This window comes from Sorex fumeus, unplaced genomic scaffold, assembly GCF_029834395.1.
Source record: "Sorex fumeus unplaced genomic scaffold, SorFum_2.1 ptg000098l, whole genome shotgun sequence".
NCBI lineage: Eukaryota > Metazoa > Chordata > Mammalia > Eulipotyphla > Soricidae > Sorex > Sorex fumeus.
In genome coordinates, this window is record NW_026606155.1 from 72,756,106 (window position 1) to 72,768,370 (window position 12,265).

Below are 12,265 nucleotides of genomic sequence, written 5' to 3' on the forward strand. Positions count from 1 at the left end.
TAGAGAGAGATAAACTTTAAAATAATGTTTTTTCCTCAAAAGGTGACAATTTTGCCCACTACACTCCCATTGTTTTATGATGTTATTCTGAATGTGTCATTCAAAAATCCCAGAAACAGGGTGATGGAGAGATAGTGCAGGGGTTAAAGCCTTTACCTTGCACATGGCTGACCCCCTTTCAATACCTGATACTATGTATGGTTCCCTAAGGACCATCAGGACTGATCTCTGAGCACAGAGCCAGGAGTAAGACCTAAGCACTGACAGGAGCAGCCCAAAAACAATTTAAAAGAAAAGAAGGAAGAAAGGAAGGAAGGAGGGAAAGAAGGAAGGAGGAAAGAAGAAGGAAAAAAGAAAGAGGATGATAAGCTGAATAAAAAAGAGGACACTAGTGACTAGAAAACAACTTATAAGTTGGAAAGTATAACCAGCATGGGTATAGAGAAAGCCTCAGAAAAGGGAATTAGTAGTTTGATTTTATGCTGAGTAGAATCAGGGTGATATAACAGTTTGTACATATTTGGGAGTTTCCAGGAAAAACATGCTTATTCATGAGGGGGAATGGTGGGCATACACAGCTGAGGAACACACAATGAACATTCATAATGCCTAAGTAGAAAGTGGCAGAGAAAAGTCACTGTGTTTTTTTTCTTCTGTGTATGATAATGACGACATAGGCAACTCTCAGTCAAGAAAGATTCCACTGTAAAGTCTCCACTGACCTCTTTGTCCACCCGGACACCTGCAGTCCTTATTAATACAAAGGTATTTCTGGACCCAGTGAATGTCAGAAGAACGTCTTCCGGTGAGGGCTTATCATTTTCCATGCCTCCTCTTTGGTGTCGAGGGGCCTGGAATGGCTCAGTGGTAGGGCACCTACCAAGCATATGAGGCTGTGCGTTAGATCCCATATGTGAAGCGCAATCCCATCTGCACCACCTACTGTGATTCCTGGAGCTACCACAAAGTGTGGGATCGGGGCTGGAGCAATAGCACAGTGGGTAGGGCGTTTGCCTTGCACACGGCCAACCCGGGTTCGATTCCCAGCATCCCATATGGTACCCTGAGCACCACCAGGGGTAATTCCTGAGCGCAGAGCCAGGAGTAACCCCTGTGCATTGCCGGGTGTGACCCAAAAAGCAAAAAAAAAAAAAAAAAAAAACCAAAAACAAGAAAAAATACAAAGTCTGGGATCTTTGTCTTGCACACTGCCACCATGTGTGTGAAGTCCCAGCAAAAGTGGGTGAACCTGGTGAGAACCACAACCAAGTCTGTCACCTCAACAACAGCAACAACAGAACAAAGAAAAGGGGTGGAAAAACAGGAAGCACAGAGCCAGTGAGCGAGGTAAAAACGTTGCAGTCTGTGAGTTGGATCCCTGGCATGGTCCCCTAAGCCCCTCCACATGTGGCCCTGGAAGTTCCCAGCACTAGAAGGCCTGAGCAGCTCTGCTTCACTGGGCCTGAGGACTGCACCATTCAGGACTACACAACGAGGCCAAGTACCAAATGCAAATAACGTCCATTATTTTTCTTCCTTAATCCTAAAGAGTTCATCTCAAGGTTGATCAAAAGGGGCAAAAAGTTTTGATTAGAAAAGTCAGCAAAATAAAATCAACTCTCCAAAGTCCATGGCTTTCCTATATGCAAATAATGAGAGAAGAAAGTGACATGAATAAAACAATCCCGTTCACAACCATGCCTCAGAAAATCAAGTACCTTGGAATCAGCTAAACTAAAGAGGTAAAGGACACGTACAAAGAAAACTAGAAAACGCTACTTCTCGAAATAAAGGAGGACGCGAGGAAATGGAAACATATCCCCTTTCATGGATTCGGAGAATCAACATTGTTGAAATGACAATACTCCCCAAAGCATTATTCAGATTCAATGCGATTCCTATAAGGATACCCATGAAATTCTTCAAAGAAATGGAGTAAACGCTCCTGAAATTCATATGGAACAATAAACCCTCATGAATAGCTAAAGCAATTCTGGGGAAAAAGAAGATGGGAGGCAACACCTTCCCCAAACTCAAACTCTACTACGAAGCGGAAATAATTAAAACAGCATGGTATTGAAACAAAGGCAGAGCCGCAGACCAATGGAACAGGGTTGAATATCCTTACACACACACTCAAATATATAATCATCTAATCTTTGATAAGGGAACAAGAAATGTGAAGTGGAGGAAGGAAAGCCTTTTTAATAAATGGTGCTGGCAAAACTGGACAAGCAAAAAAATGGGCTCAGACCTCTACCTAACGCCATGCACAAAAGTCAGATTAAAATGGATTAAAGACCTCAACATCAGACCAGAATCCATAAGGTACACTGAAGAAAAGATTGGCAAAACCCTCCACGACATTGAAGCTAAAGGTATCTTCAAAGATGACACGCCACTGACCAAGCAAGTGGAAACAGAGATAAACAAATGGGACTATCTTAAACTAAGAAACTTCTGTACCTCAAAAGAAACAGTGACCAGAATACGAAGACAGTGTACAGAATGGGAAAGGATATTCACCCAATACCCATCTGATAAGGGGTTGATATCAAGGATATACAAGGCACTGGTTGAACTCTACAAGAAGAAAACATCCAATCCCGCCAGAAAATGGGGCGATGAAATGAACAGAAACTTTCTCAAAGAAGAAATCCAAATGGCCAAAAGGCACATGAAAAAATGCTTTTCATCACTAATTATAAGGGATGCAGATCAAAACAACAATGAGATATCATCTCACACCACAGAGCCTGGCACACATCCAAAAGAACAAAAGCAACTGGTGTTGGCATGGATGTGGGGAGAAAGGGACTTTCCTTCACTGCTGGTGGGAATGCTGACTGGTTCAGTCCTTTTGGAAAACAGTATAGACATTTCTCTCAAAAAGTTAGAAATTAAGCTCCCATTTGACCCAGCAATACCATTTCTGGGAATACATACTGGAAGGCAAAAAAAAGTATAGTAGAAATGACGTCTGCACTTATATGTTCATTACAGCACTGTTTACAATAACCAAAATCTGGAAAACCCCCGAGTGCCTGAGAACAGATGACTGGTTAAAGAAACTTTGGTATATCTACACAATGGAATACTATGCAGCTGTTAGAAAAGATGAAGTAATGAAATTTGCATATAAGTGGCTCAACATGGAAAGTATCATGTATCATGCTAAGTGAATTGAGTCAGATAGAGACAGACATAGAGGGACTGCACTCATTTGTGGAATATAAAGTAACAGAATGGGAGACTAACACCCAAGGATAGCAGAGATAAGGACCAGGAAGATTTCTCCATGACTTGGAAACTGGCCTCACATGCTGGGGGAAAAGGCAGCTCAGATAGAGAAGGGACCACCAAGATGCTTGGAGGGCCCATTCGGGATGGGAGATGTGTGCTGAAAGTAGACTATAGACTGAGAATGACGGCCACTTAATACCTGTATTGCAAACCACAACACTCAAAAGGAGAGAGAGAGTAAAAGGGAATGTGCCTGCCACAGAGGCGTGGGGGGGTGTGGGTGGGAGTGGTGGGAGGGATACTGGGAACATTGGTGGTGGAGAATGGGCACTGGTGGAGGGATGGGTACTTGATCATTATATGACTGAAACGTAAGCACGAAAGTTTGTGAGTCTGTAACTGTACCTCATGGTGATTCACGAAAAACAATTTAAAAAATGGAAAGAAATGGGGGAAAATTACTGCTTTAATGCAAGGTTTCATCTGATTAGAAAGTACTAGAGAGAAAACAGGTTTTATCAGACACACTTGGATAACAATCTGATTGAACTTCTGTTTCCAGGGTTGCTTAAAAAAACTGAAGATAATACAAGGAAATACTCTATAGCCCACACCCTACAGAAGGCATTCAATAAATATATAGCAATAATAATAATAAAAAAGAAAATGCAGCGGATATGTTGTCCCCAAATATGTCACTTTAACTTCTTTTTATTTGTGGAGGATTCTTAGTATTAAATTCTTTTTATTTCCAGAGATTGAACCCAGGGCTTCAGACATATGATGGATCCACTTTACCACTAAGCCACAGCCCTGATCTCCCAAATATGCCACGGTGACATAAGAATTATTTTGAGCTGAAGGTCATTAAGAAGAAGATGCAAGTAAAGTTCTCTGCCCTTCCCCTATTTGCCTAAAGGCAGGAAATAAATTTGTAATGGTGTTCTTTGCTCAACCCCTCTGTACCAGTAAAGACAAATTAATCATCCAGACAACTCTATATTCTCATTATCTATGAGAGGGCCCCAGAGGCATCTATATAATAAACTTTACTAACTATCCCTTAGTAGTTCCCTCATAAATTTACAGTTCCACCATTTGTTACTGTAGAAAATAAGTTTGAACTTATCTTCCTTGGTCTTGACATTTCTCTAAAAATATACCGCTCTTATAGCAAGGCAATGGATAAATAACTCAAACCTGGGGTCAGAGAGGTAGTACAGGGGGTGGGGCACTTGCCTAGCATGCAGCAGACCCAGATTTGATCCCCAGCATCCCATATAGTCCCCGGGGCACTGCCAGGAGTGATTTCTGAGTTCAGAGCCAGGAGTAACCCATGAACATTGCCACGCATGTGCCCTCCCCCCAAACAAACAAAACCATAACTCATTAATATCAGAGTATTCTCGTGTATATGTGTGGTGCTTATACTAATAAGTTTCTTTTGGTTTGTCTCTTTTTAATTTGACTTTTCCTTGTCTAATTTATAGGGCTTTAGCAATCAACCCAAGGCAGGTAGAGGAAAAAACATTTCTCATCTGCAAAAGGATTAGTAATGACATTTCTAAGGGTGTTCTGGTTTTAGCTTTAATTTACTAAATTAAATTAATATTTTATCTGCCCTTTGGGGCCATTGGAGCTGAAGTCTCTCCAATGCCATTTTATTCATGCCCCACGTACTGAGGCTCTGTGGTTGGCTAATTTCTAATTATTCAGAGAAACAGAGGAAGCTGATACAGTTAATTAAATGGATTTGTCACTTTGTAAAAGCAAGTATCTGCAGAATATTTTGCAATATGTCAATTACTATAGTGTGTATTTGCTGTTTAACATCTTATTTAATGCTTGCAACAATCCAGCTAATTTTATTTCTGTTTTAGAAAAAAAGGAAAAGTCAAACTGGCAATCTTGTCCTGAATTAGATAATTGGTAACAACAAAATCAAACCTAGAGTTGTCTGTGCTAGATAATGTATTTATTATCTAGTTGAGGATGGAACCCAGGGCTTCACACATATGATATGTGTGCACTACACTTGAGTCATATTGTCCTCTGCTAGAGGCTGTACTCCTTTTTTTTAGATGTGTACTGCTTGGGAGTTGGGCCATACCCAACTGTGCTCATTGCTTACTCCTAGGCTTTTGCTTAGGAATTACTCCTGGTAGGGTTTAGGGGGGCCATATGTGATGCCAGGGATTAAACCCTTTGGCTGTGTGCAAGGTAAATTCTTAATCCGTCACGCTACCCAAACTGTACAATTTTTTGTGTAGTCACAAGGGTCACTCAGGGTACCATATGGAGTCTGGAAATCAAGCCCTATTGGCCACGTGCAAGGCAAGCACCTTACTTTCTGTGCTCTATCACTACAGTCTGTACTCTTATGTACTACTCTAGACACACATGGACTTCTTTTTGGGGGGGGGGGGTTGGGGGCAGTGTCGGTATTGAACCAAGGGCCTAATATTTGAAAGGGAAGGATATGACCACTGAGTTATATCCTGATCCATACATACATGTCCTGAGTTACATATATGTTCCTGGCTCAGAATAATAAATTCTTGTATATACTAATATTCTGATAAAAGCTATTGAAATCAATGCTATATTATCAATGTCCTCCTATGACAGATAACAGTGACAGATAAAATATTTCAATAATTGCAACATTATAATCTGAACATAGAACAAGACCTTCTGATGTTTTTAATAGTTTAGAAGAACATTACAGTGGTATTTGGCTTTGAGAAGAAGCGGGAAATTTTCCTCTAACCTCCTGGGTTCTTCTTAGGTTGCTCAAGTAAACAAAATAGCATCAGAATGAGTAATAAAAGAGAAAAAAAAACATTTGCCTATGTGTGAATGACCTCTTAAAGTGGTATCGGAGATAACAGATAAGTACTCAAAAAAGAATAAAAATGGTCAATAGGCTATAAAAATGTTCATTATCACTGATTAACAGAGGAACATAAATCAAAATGACAAGAAGGTATAACAACAGGAAAAATGGTTGATATCACAGAGTCCAAAAGCAATAATTGCTGCTGGTAGTGATGTGGCAAAAAAAAGTAACTTTCAACCACCACTATGGGACTGCTAAGTGGTTCAGCCTCTTCAGAATACAGTTTGGGGATTTCTCAAAAAATTAAGAGTGCTAAGGACTTAATGCAGAGCCCAGCAGCTTGCAACAGAAAAGTGAACGGACTATACGTTAATCCCCGCCACCATGTCTGCCCGGAGGGGAAAGGGTGTTGGTCCCTTCCGCCTCCTTCCCTCTGGAAAGAAAGATGGCAGCCGCTTGGGAGCTTTGTGGAAAGCCAGGTATGAGCTGGTGGTGATGGGGCGACTAAAACCTCATGGGAAGTGGGGCGTTCCCGGCTCGTCCTTCACGCCCTACCGAGGTCACCAGTTGCCCCCCACGAGCGGCTCTCGGGCACGGCCATGGCTCCATAGCACAGAAACCAATCTCTTAATTATCTGACTCTCAGCAGAAATACTTCCAGGGTTAATAAGTAAAATAGCAGAAATCCAAAACCACGTGGCCGCAATAGCGGCTGCGCGACATCATTTAATTCTTGAACCCAGCTGTAGAAAGCAAATCATTTCACAATGCTTTTTCAGCATGTCTGATTTGAAGGTGTAAACTTTAAATAATAATGGTGCATCTATTATCGAAACAATGAATCTAGTCAAAGTAGATAGAGTGTTAACTAGAATTCATCTACCTCATAGGCATTGGTAGGGGTGGGGGGTGGGGGTTTATTGGGGTTCTTCGTGGTGAAAAATAAGTATTGGTAAAGGGAAATGTGTTTGATATTTGCATGACCGAGACCTAAACCTGAAAGCTTTGTAACTTTTCTCACAGTGATTCAATAAATAAAAAAAAAATTAAGAGTGCTTCCATATGAACCTGATATTCTACTCCTGGGCATCCATCCCAAGAGTACAAAAACTTTAATCTAAAAGGATGTATATGCACCTGTATGTTTTGTTTATAATAGCCAAGATATGGAAAGTATTCAAGAATCCAACCATAGGTAAGTGAATAAAAAATTGTGATACATATTGGAATTAAACTCACCTAAGAGAAAAGATTCAATCTTAATTTGCTGCAATTTTGGATGGAACTGGAGGAAGTCATGCTAAGTAAAGTGAGGTCAGAAAGAAAAAGACAAATACCAGATATCACCCATATGAAGGATCTAAAGAAACAAATCAAGGGATTAGGCCATCCCCAATAGAATTAATCCTTAGATATGGTCACCAGAACTAATTAATCTTGAGATACGGTCATCTGAGAGGGTGCTAGAGGGACCAGGAGGAAGGGACCTTGGGATAATGGTGGAGGGACTGGTGGTAGACCTGGGGTAGCAGCACTGAGAGCATGAAATGAGACAAATAAAACCCACAAAGACAAACAAACAAGAGCAGAGAGGGAGAGTCTTGGGTACTTTGGTGTTGGTGATAGTGAAGTTGCAGTAACTCTACATGTTAAACTACAAGAAAAAATTTTTAAAAATGGGCTGGAGATAATGGGATGTTAAGTGATCAAGTGATCAAGTGGGCTGAAGAGATAGGATAGATGATAAGGTGCTTGCCTTACAGGTAACTGACCTGGATTTGATCCCCAGCACCACACCTTGAGCACTGCTAGGAGTCATTCCTGAGCATAGCCAAGTGTGGCTCTCTCCTCTTTTGTCTACAAACCAACTTGATCACTTGACTTTCTGTTACTCATTGATTTGCTCAAGTGGGCGCCAGTAATGTCTCCATTCGTCCCTGTTGCGTGCTAGTGTAGCCAATGGCATCTGTTCATTCTAGGAACACAAAGAGTCTCAAACCAATCGTTCGGGGTCTTGATGAAAAAGTCTGACCATCTTGTAGGTGGGCGGCCACGCGGTCTTTTGATGTCCCATGGAATCCAGTCGGTAACGGCTCTACTCCAGCGGTCGTCTCAAAGCTCATTACATGACCAGCCCATCTGATTTTTGACACCTTGGCAAATGAGACAGTGTCCCTGATTCTTGACAGAGGTCGGAACTCCGGATTCTTTCTCTCATTTGAGTGAAACGTGATACTCCAAACATAGCTCTTTCAATTCCTCTTTGGGAGACCCAAATAGAGTTCTCGTCCTGTTTTCGTAGGCCCCAGGTCTCTGAGGCATATGCTAATGCAAGAAGAACAGTGGAATCAAAGAGATGTGCCTGGAGCTGGAGGTTCTTCGTCCTCTTAGCTATTTCTTCGATGCTCTTGAAGGCGTTCCAAGCCGCTCTCTTCCTCCTGTGCAACTCAGGTGCCAGGTCATTCGTCATTTGACTTCTCGACCTAGGTACACATAACTGTTGCATTCGGAGATGTTAGTCCCATTGAGAGTGAATTGAATGTCAGGAACAAGACTGTTTCTCATAAACATTGTCCTTGTGAGATTCAGCTGTAGTTCGACCTTTCCACATTCACGCTCGAAGTCAGCCAGCATTTGTGCCACTTGGCTAATGTTTGGTGTTATTAGAACGATGTCATCAACAAAGCAGAGGTGGTGTAGTTGCAGACGGTCTATCTTCATTTCCATTCCTTCACATTCTAGTCGTCGCATGACGTTCTCAAGGGTGGCACTGAAGATTTTCAGTGAAATGGTATCACCCTGCAGAACCCCTCTCTTGACATCGATGATCACTTCTTTGTAGAATGGTGAGATCCTGGCAGTGAATCTGTAATAGAGCTCATGGAGGATCCTGATGTATTGAGTTTGAAAGGCCTGATTCGCTAGGGCTTCGATGACCACTTTCGTCTCAACAGAATCAAAGGCCTTCTTTAAATCAACGGACATTAGACAGAGCAGCATCTTGAACTCCCAAGAAATCTCAATGAGCTTAGTTATCGTGTGGATATGGTCGATTGTGCTGAATCCTTTGCGGAACCTGGCTTGCTAGCATGGTTGTCCTTCATCTAGTGTTCTGCCAATCCTATTCAGGATGACTCGAGTGAACAGCTTGTAGATGAAAGATTGAAACAGGCAGATTGGGCAATAGTTGCCAATGTTGTGGATGTCTCCTTTCTTGTACAGTAATACAGTCCTGCTGGTTTTCCACTGGGACGGAACCTTGCATTCAGACGGACCCGGGGACAGAGATCCTTTGTCTGCTCCCACCAATCACAGGTGACAAAGGGATTAAAACCAGAAACCCCACCCTATCCTGTCCTGTCTGCTTCCACCAACCGCTGGAGACCCAGGGATTGGATTACCACAGAAGACCCCCCCCTACTGGTACCAGATAAATACCTCACCTTCAGACCTCCACTACCTCCACTACCCAGCCGCTGCCACGCTAAAATGGCCGTGCGACACATAATAAGACACTTAATACCCATCTTCCAGGATTGCTGTACCATATTTGATAGGGTTCAAAAATGTTTTGAACCATGGGAACACCTACAAGGGCGATTAGAGGTCGCCCCAAAAGCCTCTATCCCTCTTGGAGAGCCTGGCAAACTACCGAGAGTATCCTGCCCGCACAGCAGAGCCTGGCAAGCTATCCGTTGCGTATTTGATATGCCAAAACCAGTAAATACAAACCAACAACAACCAAAAATAAAAAAAAAACACAACTGGGTCAAAGCAAGTTTGATCCCTGGCATCCCATATGGTCCCCTGAGCACCTCCAGGGATAATTTCTGAGTGCAGAGCCAGGAGTAACCTCTGAGCACTTCTGGGTGTGACCCAAAAAAGCAAAATAACAACAACAACAACAACAACAAAACCCAAAAACCCCATGACAATAAAACCAATCTATGTATGGGAAATCTACATAGAAAGGAGGATTCTAGGACTGGAGCGATAGTACAGTGGGTAGGGTAGGGTATTTGCCTTGCATGCGGCTGACCAGAGTTCAATCCCCGGCATCCCAGATAGTCCTCCAAGCACCGCCAGTAGTAATTCCTGAGTAACCCTTGAGCATCGATGGGTGTGACTGAAAAAGAAAAAAAAATAAAAAGAAGAAAGGAGGATTCTAAAGACAAGGTGGAAAAACAGGGGTTCAAAAACAGGAATGGTGTAGGGGACAGGATTACCAGAGAGAGAAGAGTGATCCAGAGGAGACCAGGTGCTCTGTAATAGAATATTTACAGTTTTTCATATAGAAAAGTTATTTCTGGCTCTAACTAAATAATTGGTAAGACCTCAGTAAAAGTTTCATGTGAGTTTAAAGGGCCTGATTAGCCTCAGCTTAAAATATAGTCCATATGCCAAAGCCACACCTCTTGGAGATACCTGTTCCAAAAATCTGGGTGGGAGGGCATTGATTCTGAAAGTGTGGGGAGACCTATAACTCACAGGTATCAGAAAAGGATGTTTTCAATAAGTGAATTCAATGTTTTTCATCTCCTCTGCACTTTCCCCTTGGGGAGTTCCTGTGGAGATGCTAATGATGATAGTTGACATGGATCAAAGGCAGACAAAACAGAAGGGAGAAACTGCTGAAAGGAGCCAGGCTGATGGAATAGAAAGCCCCCCAGGAATCCACTCCTGAATGATTAAAAGCATCTGCCTACTCTTTAAATTTGAAGTTGGACGGTAGAGAGGAAGCTAGGAGCCTACTTCCTGATGAGGTATAAAGATTCAGATTGTCAGAGAAAATGGTGCTACTTGCCATATATTGAAATAGGAATAAGCTTGTTTATACTCTTTTCTTCTTTTTTCTTCTTGTTCAGTAACTTAAGAATTTAAGCTCCACTTAAGTTTATGCAGCAGACAGTAGGGTATAACCATGAAGTAATTTCTTTAAATACATTGTAAAGCTCTTGAGGACATGGATAATTTTTTTTCTTTATAGAATCTAAGTCTTTGCTCACCAATGACGATTATTTGTTGACACAAGTACAATTTCTAGTTTCAACACACATAAAAAAATGAAGGAACATTGTCACTAGTTTGCTCTTTTGTGTGTGTGTGACCATTTTTCTTGAGCATATAGAATAGTTCAAAACTATTGATAAGCTGAAAAAGTATCTTTGTATAAACACCTTGCATCTGAAAGTTAAGATAACTCAGGTTTGGAAAATCAGATTCAAGTGAAATTATGAGGGTAGTGGCAGCTGGAGTAATGGTGGAGTACTTGCCTTTGCATGCAACTGACCTGGATTCTATCTCTGGCATGTCATATGTTCACTCAAGCTCCACTAAGAGTGATCCTGAGTGCAGAGCCAGGGGTAAGCCCTGAGCACAGTCAGGTGTGGCTCCAAAATAAAACAAAATAAAACAAAAAGAAAGAACAGTGAAAGCCAATCACTAATTTGGAGTAAAAAAGATTTAAAATGCTAAAAACAAGTAGTTAATTGTATCTATTAAAATATTAAGTCTTGGTGGCTGGAGTGATAGAACAACATGTAGGGCATTTGGCTTGCACATGGTCCAAACCAGTTTTGAAACCCAGCATCTCACATGGTCCCCCGAGCATAACCAGGAGTAATTCCTGAGTGCAGAGTGAGGAGGAACCCCTGATCATTGCTGGATGTGACCAAAAAAAAAAATTAAACCTCAGGGTCAGGAAGATAGCTCAGTGGTAGAGTAATTCTTTCCTCACATGTGTGAGGCTGTGGGTTCAATCACTGGCATCAAAAGTTCTTAGCAAATGACTTGGAGGGGGCCAGGGTTGAACCAGGCATGCTCATGTCGGCCTCTCAGCTCTGATATCTTAGATTATCATACCTGTTTAAGATTCCAGTTTGGGAGTAGAAAAATGCTAAATTTGACCAAATACTAAACTTTCCACATCCCTTATAATAATAAAACTCAAGATTTAACAAAAATTAGTTAAAATAATTAAAATTTCTATAACAACATTTATATTGATTATAAAATTATTTGCAGCACTGTAGCACTGTCCTCCCATTGTTCATTGATTTGCTCGAGGGGCACCAGAAACGTCTCCATTGTGAGACTTGTTGTTACTGTGTTTGGCATATCGAATATGTCACGGGTAGATTGCCAGGCTTTGCCGAGCAGGCGAGATACTCTTGGTAGCTTGCC